Raw genomic sequence first — 12,136 nt, 5'->3', positions numbered from 1 at the left:
TGCTCTGTCTTTAAAGGGTATTGGAACAGAAAACAGATTAGTTCCTTTGGATTCATGTGGATAACAAAAAAACTGGAACAGAGAGAAGGTACCTCACCTCTCAACAAAGAAAATGATAATATGTAAGAAAAAAACTGCTTAAAATGTCGGACACAAACTAAGTCCATTTTAGAATAGTTTTGTTTTGAAGGCAATATTAAGTTGATTTCTAATACAACGGATAATTTTTGTTTGTTTTGGTTTTAGAAGATTCATAAACAATCTGGGTTTTCTTCCAGAACAGAAAAATTAAATTACAATGAAATTCTAATTAATTAATATTGGGAATAAATTGCACTTGCTACTTCATTTATTTCAGGCCTTACTTAAAATTCAGATCTCCCTTTAATAAAATTTAAAGATGTGTTGGAATATAATAATAATTTCAATTTACATTTTAGAGTCATCTGAGGATGACTGTAGGTATTATCAGATATTAGAAAAAGGAATATACAAATAAATAGATTTCTTTTTCTCTCATTTTAAACAAGGAATAATTTAGTGGGTTGTTAGAACTGTATTAAAAATGATGTACGTAAAGCATAGAATCAGACCAAGGAATAGTGAACAATGATTACAATTGTTGCGTGATACATTGGTTCCGTGGGGTTTATTGGAGCTGTTTGGAAAGCCATCAGGTGCTGTCATTTCTCTACAGACCTTGAATATTCAGATGATGAATACATGGATTCTGACTCCAAATAACAGAAATAGAGGAAAATCTTCTCTTTTGAGCCCCTGAGATTATGAAACCCCAGCACAGATGCTTTGAAGAATATCATATAGGTAAAAAGAAACTCTTATTAAAACACAAGTGGCAGGGCCGAATGAAGAGAGCTGTAATATCATTAATATGCAGTACTGATCTTTTTTTTCTAAGACCTTCTTTAAGTCTGTTCCTAATATGTTCATGGAGAAATTTATTCTGTGTATGTGTATAATAAAACATTTATCTCACTTTATCGCTTTAAAAAACTGTATAATAAGGAAAATGATGTCAGGATTAATAATGAAAAAAAAAAAGATGTCTCATGTCATTTGAAAAATAGGATATTCTTGACATCTGCAGAGGTCTAGCAAGACTGGAGACAGAGCCATTAGAGGGCAACAGCTACCGGTCTGATAGTCCACGCTGCCCAAAATGCCATTGCAAGAATTTGCTTAGGCAACTAAATCTAGATGCCACTGAGTGGCTAAAATTTGTCCTTTCTAGGAAGCAATACATACCATATAATTTAGACACCCATTTTAGAATTATGTACATTCATGAAGATGTCCTATTAGATTTAGGGAACAATTTAAATGTTGTCTGAGCATATATTGGTGTTTCAGGTACAACCATGACGTTCACAAGTACTCAGCACATATGACTAAGGATCTCTTGGAGGGAATTCTGATGCAGCAGAAGCTGGGTGGTAGGTGACTGAGGCTTTTACAGTGGCTCAAAAAGCAAAGCTCAAGCACTAAAAATCAACCCCAGCACTATTTCCTTCAAAGAGAAACAAAAGCTTCTTCTTGACATACTTTAATTTAGATTAATTTTCTGACATGTTTTTTCTTTTTGTTTGTTTGTTTAGGGGTTTGTTCATTTTTGTTGTTTTTACTTTTTGTGGGGTTAGTTGGTTTCGTTTGAGCAGCAGGGATTTTCACTTTGGACAATTCTAACAGTCACACTAAATGACAGTTGGACCTCAGTGCTTCCAAAGGAGGACAAAATTTCTTCATTTCAACTTAGAAATGAATGTAAAGTTGATTTTGAGTGGAAAATAATTAATTTCATGGAAATAAATGTGAAATCTCTGGGATGCATCTGGGAAATTTTCAGCCAAAATACTAGAAAGGAGGTCTAACACCTTCGAATATCTTCATAGAATTGATTTTCTAAATTTCAGTGAATAAGAAATTACAGGCATTGATTTTTTGTTTTGTTTTGTTTTGTTTTGTTTCCAGTCACAGATTCTAATGGGACCTGGTTAGGTAATCACCTATCCTCCTTCAAATTAGTAAATGACCAATTAATATTTTGACAAATTATACAAAGTGTAATGATTTTACTCCTCTGAAAAGATACATATAGAAAAGCAAACTCAGAATAAAATTTTAAGAAGAAATAAAAGAGAGAAAGGAAGAGGGAAAAGGCTCACCAGAAAACAAGGTAAATATTAGTACATTCCTTTGTTGGAATTTTACTATTTTAAAACAATTTCTACATGTAAATCTCTATCAAACATATAGTTTCAGTATCTATTACATAAATTCTACAGGTTTGAAGAAATAAAGTGGACATCTAGAGAGAATGAGCCTATTTCTAGATAGCTGTATGTAGTGTGTCAAAACACAGTCAACGCTCATTAGCTTAGTAAATCTGTACTGCATCACTGAACATTATCTCTATTTCATCCATTATGGTGCAGTGATTGCCTATTATGTTCCCAGGGCTTTTTTATGTGAAAGAGCAAGAGTGGCATCTGCCAAAATGGTCTTGCCATGTCAGAACAGTTTTAATTGAGCTGAGCCATAGGACCCTGCCCAGCACTATTACAGGAGAATAGAACCATTTGGTGAATAGCACTCTATGAGATTACAGCTGCTTAGAGTATAATGGGCAGTTACTTTAATAACCTCCCCAACTCAGATACTATAAACAAGTCCACAGGTAGTCATTTTACCTAGTTATCCCATTTCCTAAAACAGTGTGGGTCTGATGCTTTGTGTCTGTCTTTTATGTGAAAATTACTGCTTGTCTTGGCAACAGGTGTTATCCATTCCATGGTCACTGGAAGGAGAAAGAAGAGGTCATCTTCAGGAAGTAAATATTTCCTGCTTAAATTTCTTCTGCTTCTTTAGAGCAAGTGTATTATCCAAGTAGAATGAGAGCTAGTGGGGTTTAAATATTTTACACTATTTCCAATTGAAATATGTTAATGATTCACTAGAAAATTAGTTAATGAGGAAAATATCTTATTGTTAAGTTTATGAAATCTGATTGTAAATAGTAAAAAATATAAGGAAGCGTAAATAAGCATCTGAAAATTTACTCTTTCAAATGTTTTATTTGTGTTTTTCTCATACTTAAATATATATCACAATCTAAAAACATTTCTTTTTGGTTTCAAATTGATTTACAAAGTAGCATGTCAACAAAGCAGCAAGATTATGCAATTTTGTGTATGAAGAGAAAGAACCATGATTCTTCAAAACCAAATGGAATTAGAAGTGCAAGTTCTTTTTCCAGATAATGGTCATAAGATATAAACAGAAGCCTTTCCTCTACGCCCCCACCCCATTTCCTATCTCTGACAGATCATAAGAGATCAAACAAATAGGTATGATATTTTCTTCTGATGATGATAACGATGATTTGTAGAACACATGAATTCAGCTTAAGCAGTTAATATATGTCAGACAGTGAACTCTGCTATCTGGATAAATTATCTTATCTGTTTGCCCAGTGCTGAAGATTTGCTTGAGAATCATCAGTTTGCATGGCAATGACATTGTGGAGACCAGAACATGAGGTTATTTGCATAAGTTCACTCCAAAATACTGTACAGTCTTGCTTTTTTTCCTTAAAACCAGAACCAGATAATAATGATGATGATGATGTGATAACGACAGCGATGACGATGATGATAATAAACATCCCTAGCACACTTGTTATGGCCAGTGAAGATAAAAATAGACCTAAACCAAAATTTTTTAATATTTTTTTTATTGAATCACTGTCCAGAAATTCCTGCTTCTTTCAAAAAGATTGTAAACTATGCCTGCAGAGTGTTCTTGAGTAGGAAAGAAACTTAAGCAACAAACCATAGATATAATTTTTAATCTTGCTTTTGTAAAAGCTAAGGCAAGTAGTGTTTGTGAGAGTCCTTTCCTAAGGTTTATTTTCAGTGACTCCATGTATCTAAAGTGCTAGCAACTACAATGTATAAGCACTGAAAATCATTTATGCTTAGTACATCTTTCGTTCTCTCTCCAGAAAGGGCTAAAAGAAATATTTTCTGGAAAGTGCTTTTGTGGCTTTTTAAAACAACCTAAAATGCAGACTGTCTGCAATTAAGGCAAAGACAACTACTCAGTAAGTGTTCATGCAGAGATCCACTGTACTATAGCAGTGACGCTTGATCTCACAAAACAGAAGGCAAGTCACTCTTCATAAATAACCTGTCCAGTATTCGAAATCTGCCAGGTCCAGAACATTAAGGATTAAATAGTAGTTAACAGTTGACCCTGAATAGCAAGCCTTTTGTGTTGTTTAAACCAATATTTAATCAATATTTTGTGTTACTTTTACAGTGCTCGTTCAGTGCTTTTCTCTTCCAGGTGTCTTCACCTTTGAACCACGGAAACAGTCAGCAGTCTTTAAGTTCATCGGAAGTTGGTGAAAATGACTTTACTATTTTACTTTTCAAAAAAATACAGGAATGTGTGTATTTAAAATCGTCTTTTGCAAAGCTATGTGTATTTATACAATTAAATAAATGGAGATTTCCATATCTCTATGCACTTCTGAGAAGCTCCAGAAGGTAATGTTTCTGTTAACATTCCTATTCATCTGCTGGAATGGTATAAAATAAGATGTTAATTCTAATGGTTCTCTGCCCCTCAATAAAGCAGTCCCATTCCACTGCCCTCCCCTACTCCAATCTCACTCTTCAAACCCCATTCTGTTTCTGTACTGTGTAAGTGGTTGCAGGAAGTGATTGTCCTGTTCTGCACATTACTGATGTGGCCTCACCTCAAGTACTGTGTGCAGTTTTGAGCTCTACAGTAGAAAAAGAACATAGAACTATTATATAGTGTCCAAATGAAGGCTATGAAGATGGTGAAGGGTCTAGAAGGCAAGACACATGAGGAGTAGCTGAAATCTCTTGATTTGTTCAGTCCAGAAAAGAGCACATTGAGGGGACACCCTCAATGTCTAGCCCAGACCCTTGTAGAATTTGGATCTCTGACTGTACATAACTACAGCAGACTGGACCCAAAAAACCTACTTGTATTTGTTAACAGAAGACATGTAAGATGAAAGCAAGCAATGCTAAGCACTTCAGAAAGAGTATGTGAAATGTGGTTTTAATTACTCTTCATCACCAGGAAATGTATAGATTTCGGTTGAACATCTCTGCAGAGAGAGAAGGCATATCACTTCAGGTCAAAAGTGAAATGACAGCTGGATAGTATAATTATTTAAGACATCACATGCCAGCTATTTTCTTTGCCTCCTTTATCCAAACTCCAACAGTATCTTCCACCTGCCCTTTGCACTAAGAATGGATCCCCAGAAATTTCACTGCTACAGGATTCTACTTACTAGTCTTACTCAAAATCACAATTGAATAATGTAGGGCAGGTTCTGTCAAAAAGTGAATTGTGAGTTAATTAATTATCAACTGAGACTTCAAAATCTATTCCAAAAAGCCATACAAACCTCTGAGATTTTGTAATTTCACTTTTTTTTCTTTTTTTCCCCTTTATTTCCAAATATCTTAGTTAAATGATCATGTACCCTACAAGCAATCATGTTTGAGGGAAAAGTTTGTATTTTCCTCACAAAAAAATATGCAAATAGTTCATACAGCAACATTTGAACTGTAGTGACAACATATGTTTTGTTCTGTCTCTTATCAGCAAAACTATGAAACAATGCTAAATGAACCTACTCTACATTCTAGAGTAGTATTCTGCAATATTCCTCTCGTCACCAGAGACATTGTCAAAATATCATCTTCAATTCCATTGTTTTAACTACTTCTGCTTTGACTTTGGAACTACAATAGAAAGTTTAAGAAAGCAAAGGAAATATTATTATGAAAGTTTATTACATATCATACCAGGAACTTCAGTGAAAAAGAAATGAATATAAAAGAAGCTGTTAGGTTCTCAAAACTGACATATACGCAAAACAAACAAACAATCAAACAAACAAAAAAACAGCATGCAGACACTGTGGACCCAAGACTTCTAGAAAAATTCTGGAAACATTTCCTTTTCTATTTAAATGAGGGAACTCTTATTTTCTTAGATATCACTGTATGAGAGCAGCTGAAAAATATAGCTAGAAGTAAACAGAAGGCCATTCATTTGCAACAACAACAACAAAAGAACTGCAATTTAAAAAGTAGCCTAGAAGCACTGACCTCCATACGTCATCATGATGAATATAATAAAAGAATACTAGCATATTCAGTTTCAGGAAATTAAATCTGAATTAATTGTGGAAGACAGTGAGCAAAATGCAATGCACTGAAATAAACAAACTGGAAGAACGCTGGAGAAGATACCTTCAAAGATGAAGCGTATAGGAGGTACATGAGTCGATATGAAAGTATGAAGGTTCCCATGTATTAATGAGGATGAAAAGGAAAATGGAGATGGATGGAAAGAAAAAAAACCAACAAAGATATATGTTCACAGTTTACAATTGGAACAGCCATGATTATTTTTCCTGTTAAATTCCTGTAATTGTGCTTTGATCTAAAACTCACTATGTTCGCTTGAAGTTTTCTAATACTTTGAGTGGTCTGGTGATAGACAGAAATACATTTTCTTTCATTGTTTGTCAAGGGTCTACAGCACTCCAAAGTTAATTGCATGACAGCAATTGGGAGAAAACACGTTCCTGACACGTTTCAAGGCTACTGCTTTTCAAAAGAGTTAAACAATGCAATTCAAGTCTTCTCAAAAGAAGAGAAAAATGTCTGTTTCTTTGCAGTTGGTACAGGCATTAAAGTTTGGTACAATGGTTTCAAGAGAAGTCTATTAGCTCAGTTAGACAAAAAAAAAAAAAAAAAAAAAAAAAAACCAAAAAAAAACCACCATGAAAAAAGTCTGAGTTTATTTAGCACTCTATACTGATAAAGTGGAAGATGTAGTTATGTAGTCAGATACACATAGTGAAATTGTGGCTCTGCACACTATGAAATGACAACAGAAAAAGAATAATTGAGTAATCTAAGTTGTCATGAATTTTGAGCTGCTGCAGAAAAAGAATATCTACTCACATAAAGATAGCTGTTCATTCAGACTGACCTCTGAGATAATCAGGGTCTGAATGCTGGCTCACTGCTGTTCTTTGTAAGAGTGCGCACCTCTACAAGTTTTCTCATTAGCACTTGCATGTTACTGAAGTATGGCAGAAATGTTATTAGCAAACCCAAATGAGTAAAGCATCTGACTGAAGATTTTGCTTATTTCCCACACTATAATATTAAACTTGAGATGCGTTGGAGGGAGATGAAGTAAGCAACATTTAATTCATACTACAATATTACTATCAGAGTAAGACATTAATATTATAAATTCTATTAATTTCAATTATAGCTTTACATTGAGCCATTTTGAGGGAGCAAATATTTTTGACCAGCAATGTTATTCAGTACATTATTTGGGCATTGATTTTATAGAAGCTGAACTGTTTTAAAGAGTAATTTGATTTCTTTCCTGGTGAACTGTCAGCTCAAACTGCCAGCTCTTCAATTTCATATACTTAATAGAGGCTACGGTGGCTCAATACATATATTTTATCATGTGAATGTAAAGGAATACATATATATATATATATTTCTCACAGAAGATTACGATCTAGAAGTGATCAGTTGTTCTTGCCATTAATTTCAGGGATAAGTCTATTTAAACAATTATGGTACAAAAAAAAGCTCTTACTAGCAACATATCTTCAGTTATAGCCGACAAGCATAAAACATATTATTCTCTTAGAGTAGGCACTCATCAAGAAGGTAATTAGGAATATACACCTGTCAAATTAATTGCTTTTTTTGCATTAATATTCTTTTTTGTTTGTTTGTTTGTTTGTTTGTTTTTTGTCATTTCACACTGCTGTACTTAGAAATACATCTATTTGGATAATTTTACTAATGTTTCCCTCTGTGCTGAGATCATGAACATTTAACATGAAATCAAATGGATTCATGCATGGTAAGAAGTAGCCTTAATATCAGAATATTTTAGTTATCTTGTTTTCCCTGAGTTTGAATTCCAGATATCTTTTCTCCTTATTTTAACTGAATGCATTTTATTCAAAAACAAATAAATAATAGGATGAACATTTTATTCACATTTAGAGTTTTTGACATTACCTTGGAATGACCTGAGTTATCTGAGCCGTGTGCCAAACAAAGAGAAGAAGGATGGTGCATCGTGGATAATTTTATTTGTTGAAATCTTAATCTCCAGCTGTCACTATTCATTTTCTATTTATATTAGAATAAGATGGCTGAAAATGGCTTGGCATTTTTATCTTATCTTTTGACATTTTCAGAGCTAATTATGAGTTAATTAACTCAGACTAATTCTAGGAGACATTTATTCCCAGTGTTTTCCATATTCCTGTGGACCTCCAACCATGCGGTAGTTGAAATAATACTGGGACATCCCTTACTATTGCAAATCAACTAAAACCAATGTTTTTCAATCATTAAATGAAAATCCATGTACTTCTGAACAGTGACTGTGTGAGTCTGTGACTCTTCTGTACAAACTCCAGTTGCAGATTTCAGATAGTCAGAGACAGTACTTCCCAGTAGAAGTACAGTACCCAGTTTGTCTGGCTTTTCCTTAAACATCTTTCTATCATTTTTTTCTGGACATGCAAAACACATTTTGAATACTAATAAAAACTATTCCTTCAAACTTTGAACTTATGATTGTAATGGCATCCTTTGAAGCAGACATGATCTTCTGCCAGAAGCTCTTAAAAAATCTTTAGGTGGAGAAAAGAATGGATTATTAATCTGTGGTGAAACTGAAAAGTCAAGGGCTGTATCAAGAAAGGTGAGAAATGACAAATAGCAGGCACTAGTGACAACTTACCTGCAGTAATATTTATAATTCTGTTTAATAATGAAGAAGTTGAATTCACACTAAAACAGAGAGAATGTCATTATAATAGCAACTGGTAATTGTAATGACAAAAAGATAACTGGAGTGACAAAATATAACTTGAATGACAAATGGTATCTGGAAAGAAAAAGAGTATATTATGTATGCAAATCAAAAAAAGCTAACACTGCATGCAATTGCTCTTTAAATTCACTAAGGGATGAGATAGAGACATAGTAGCATTCTTGAGGAAGAGAAAAGAGTTCTTAAATGAAGACAAAGTAAGAGAAAGCTGTTCTATTTGATATGACAATGTTGGAAGACTATATGAGTAGGTATAAAGTAAATGTGAAAAAATGGGTGACAATTTAGAAGATGTTAAAATGATACAGTTGTAGAGTCTTCTAGACGTGATGGGAACAAAAATCGAAGTACTTTTTAAAATCACCTCTATCATTCTCTTAAAAAGTTATTAGAGACCTGATTTCACTGACTCAGGAGAATTACAACTCCCCTGCATTAAGGACTAGGTATTGCATATACATAATTATTTATTTATTTATGGCTCATATACTGAAAAAGATATAACAGCTGATATAGCAGCTTGAGGACACAGGAAAACAGGTTGCACATGTTATTCGCTGTTAAGAGAAGTTCTTATTTCCTTTATTTTGTCTTAACTTGGGACATTTTCTATTAATAGATTAGATATTGATCTCAGAATAACAAGTAAACTGTTGTTTTTCCTTGAAACGGCTATGTACTTGTCAATAATATATTTATACAACTTCCATTGAAAGAATTTTAACATTTCAGTAATAAAATATTTATTGATTTCAATAAAAGAAACTCTAGAGAGATATGTATCTTGGCCTGTTTTTGTAGAATAAAATATTGTTCAAATATTGGAGAAATAGAGGCTATATTCATGTCTTTTCAAAGTAGAAATAAAACAATAGATGTAGGTGACAGTGTTTGTTCTTCCAGTACAAAGTATTCCCAAATGAGAAAAACTTACAAAGTCAGCACAAAAAAAATACCTTTACACATAAATGCCAGTAAGGTGGGAACAATATGTATACATACTAACCTAAAACACACTAATCATTTTAGAGCAAATTGAATAAAACAAAGTAACATAATGTTAGCAGTAGCACTGAAATTTTGTCTTTTAAAAAATATGTTGTCAAAATTGCTGTATAAATTTATAGGATACTCACAGTAAACTCTTAAAAAGGTTATAAAAAATATGCTTATAAATATATTTTTCAGACCCTAATGCTTTTCATGATGTCATGCAAGATCAAATTTTAACATTCTGATGGCATCTATTCCTTGCCTTTTTAAGTCATGAAACTGAAAGGCTGAAAGGCTGCCATCTAATCAATTCTTGTCCAGGCCAGAGTCATCTACACTTAAAGTATCATGATAGAAACTTATACTTTGCTTTTAAAGAAGTAGGATGACAGACCTCACAGTCATCCAAGGCATTTTGCTCCAGTGTACATCACTGTTATTGTTAGAACTGTTTCCTAATGTGAATGCTCTTCAGCTTTAGTCCATTATTCCTAGACAATTTGTTATAGACTTGCAGAACAGATTGTAATCTTCCTTAGCTATAGCAATCTCTATATATTTGAAATCTGTAACCATATCTTCATCTTTTCATCCTCAAGCTTCTGACTTCTTTTATTTAGGCTAAATAGATGCCATTCTTCCACAAGTCTTCTCATCACCGAATCTCAATTTTGTTTTTCAGTTGGAAACCTGATACCGATTTTTCTACTCTCTGTGTAAGATGCTATTCTAAGCAATTGCATTTCCTGATTGAGCAGGTTGATAAAGTGCAATCAAGAAACATCAAGCTCAGCACAGTTTTTGCATATGAATAGGTGTATGATAACTGAGGCTCCTGAAAAAGATTTTGGCAGCTGAATTCCAGAATGGCAGAATAAATATAAAAGGTTTAAGTAATAATATTCACTATAATTAAATACAGTGGATGATGAATAATTAAAAACATATTGGTATGGACAACAGTGAGGCAACCCATTTGTCTTCCAGATAAATTTAAAAAGGCAGCTTCAAAGTAATCTCTGATCTTGTTAATACTCAGAAGATTTAGGAAGCTGTTTCAGTATAAATGCCATATCTAGGCACTGATAATTTAGCTTCTGTTTTCTTATATATAACTCATTACATATTAAAGATTTCATAACAGTAGTTGTGTTTCACTTTTATCGGATTCATTGTGCATATTCTACTACTTAAAAACTCTCATTCTGTTTTTGGCATGAACCTCATCATGATCACAGGAGGATAAACTGATGAAAATTACTGGTAGAATCAAGCCACAAGTTGCTAAGGACTATGCTTTTACTTGAAATATCCTTCCAAAAACAAATAAAGAAATAAAGATATGCTTGTAAATGAATAGGATAGGTAAAAATCTAGTCAATTATATCAACTTAGCTCAATCAATGCACAGAAGCTGAGACTGCAGCAGGAATGGATCTCACCCCACCCAGAGAAAAGACCGGATTAATTTATTTCTTGGATGCCTCACATGTGTGAAGCTGTACTGATTCTATATACAAGGGCTGCTCCAAAAGTAACACTTCTTATTTTATTATGTTGGCCTGCAATGTTGTAGGTTGGATGTTGATATGGCAGTGAAGGATGAGCTTTCCCATCAATATGCTGTTACACATTGTTGCTGTGAGACAGATGGCAGCAGAGGGGCAGTCTGACAAAATGGCATCTGACATGGAAGTATGTAGGAATCAAAGGTGTGTCACTGAATTTCTCCATGCAGAAAAAATCTCATCCATCAACATTCATAGATGCTTGCTGAACACTGATGGAGACCAAACAGTGGATGTGAGCACAGTGTTTCAACAGCAAAAATAAAAAAGACAGTGAATCACTTCTGCTGGTGCAGATATCTACGAGTACAGCATGAAGGTGTTTGCTCATTACTGGTGAAAATGCATGGCTAATGCTTGTGACTACACTGAAAAATTGTGTTTTGTAGCTGAGAATTTGCTCTATCAAGTAGTCTTATTGTGCTCTTTGTATCTGTTGTGGTTTCCATGGAAACAAGTAGGAGGCATTGCTTTCAAACTGACCTACGTGTAGCAGAAACTGTTCAGTCACATATCATTCAAGAATATAAAGCTACTTCACAAAATCTTTTTTTTCCAGGTAAAGAAATACATTACAGCATGTAGTTAGCTGTCAGTCAAGCAGACAGAGA

Source organism: Numida meleagris, chromosome 1 (assembly GCF_002078875.1).
Source record: "Numida meleagris isolate 19003 breed g44 Domestic line chromosome 1, NumMel1.0, whole genome shotgun sequence".
Taxonomy (NCBI): domain Eukaryota; kingdom Metazoa; phylum Chordata; class Aves; order Galliformes; family Numididae; genus Numida; species Numida meleagris.
The sequence above is the reverse complement of the archived record's forward strand: the minus strand, read 5'-3'. Positions refer to the sequence as shown.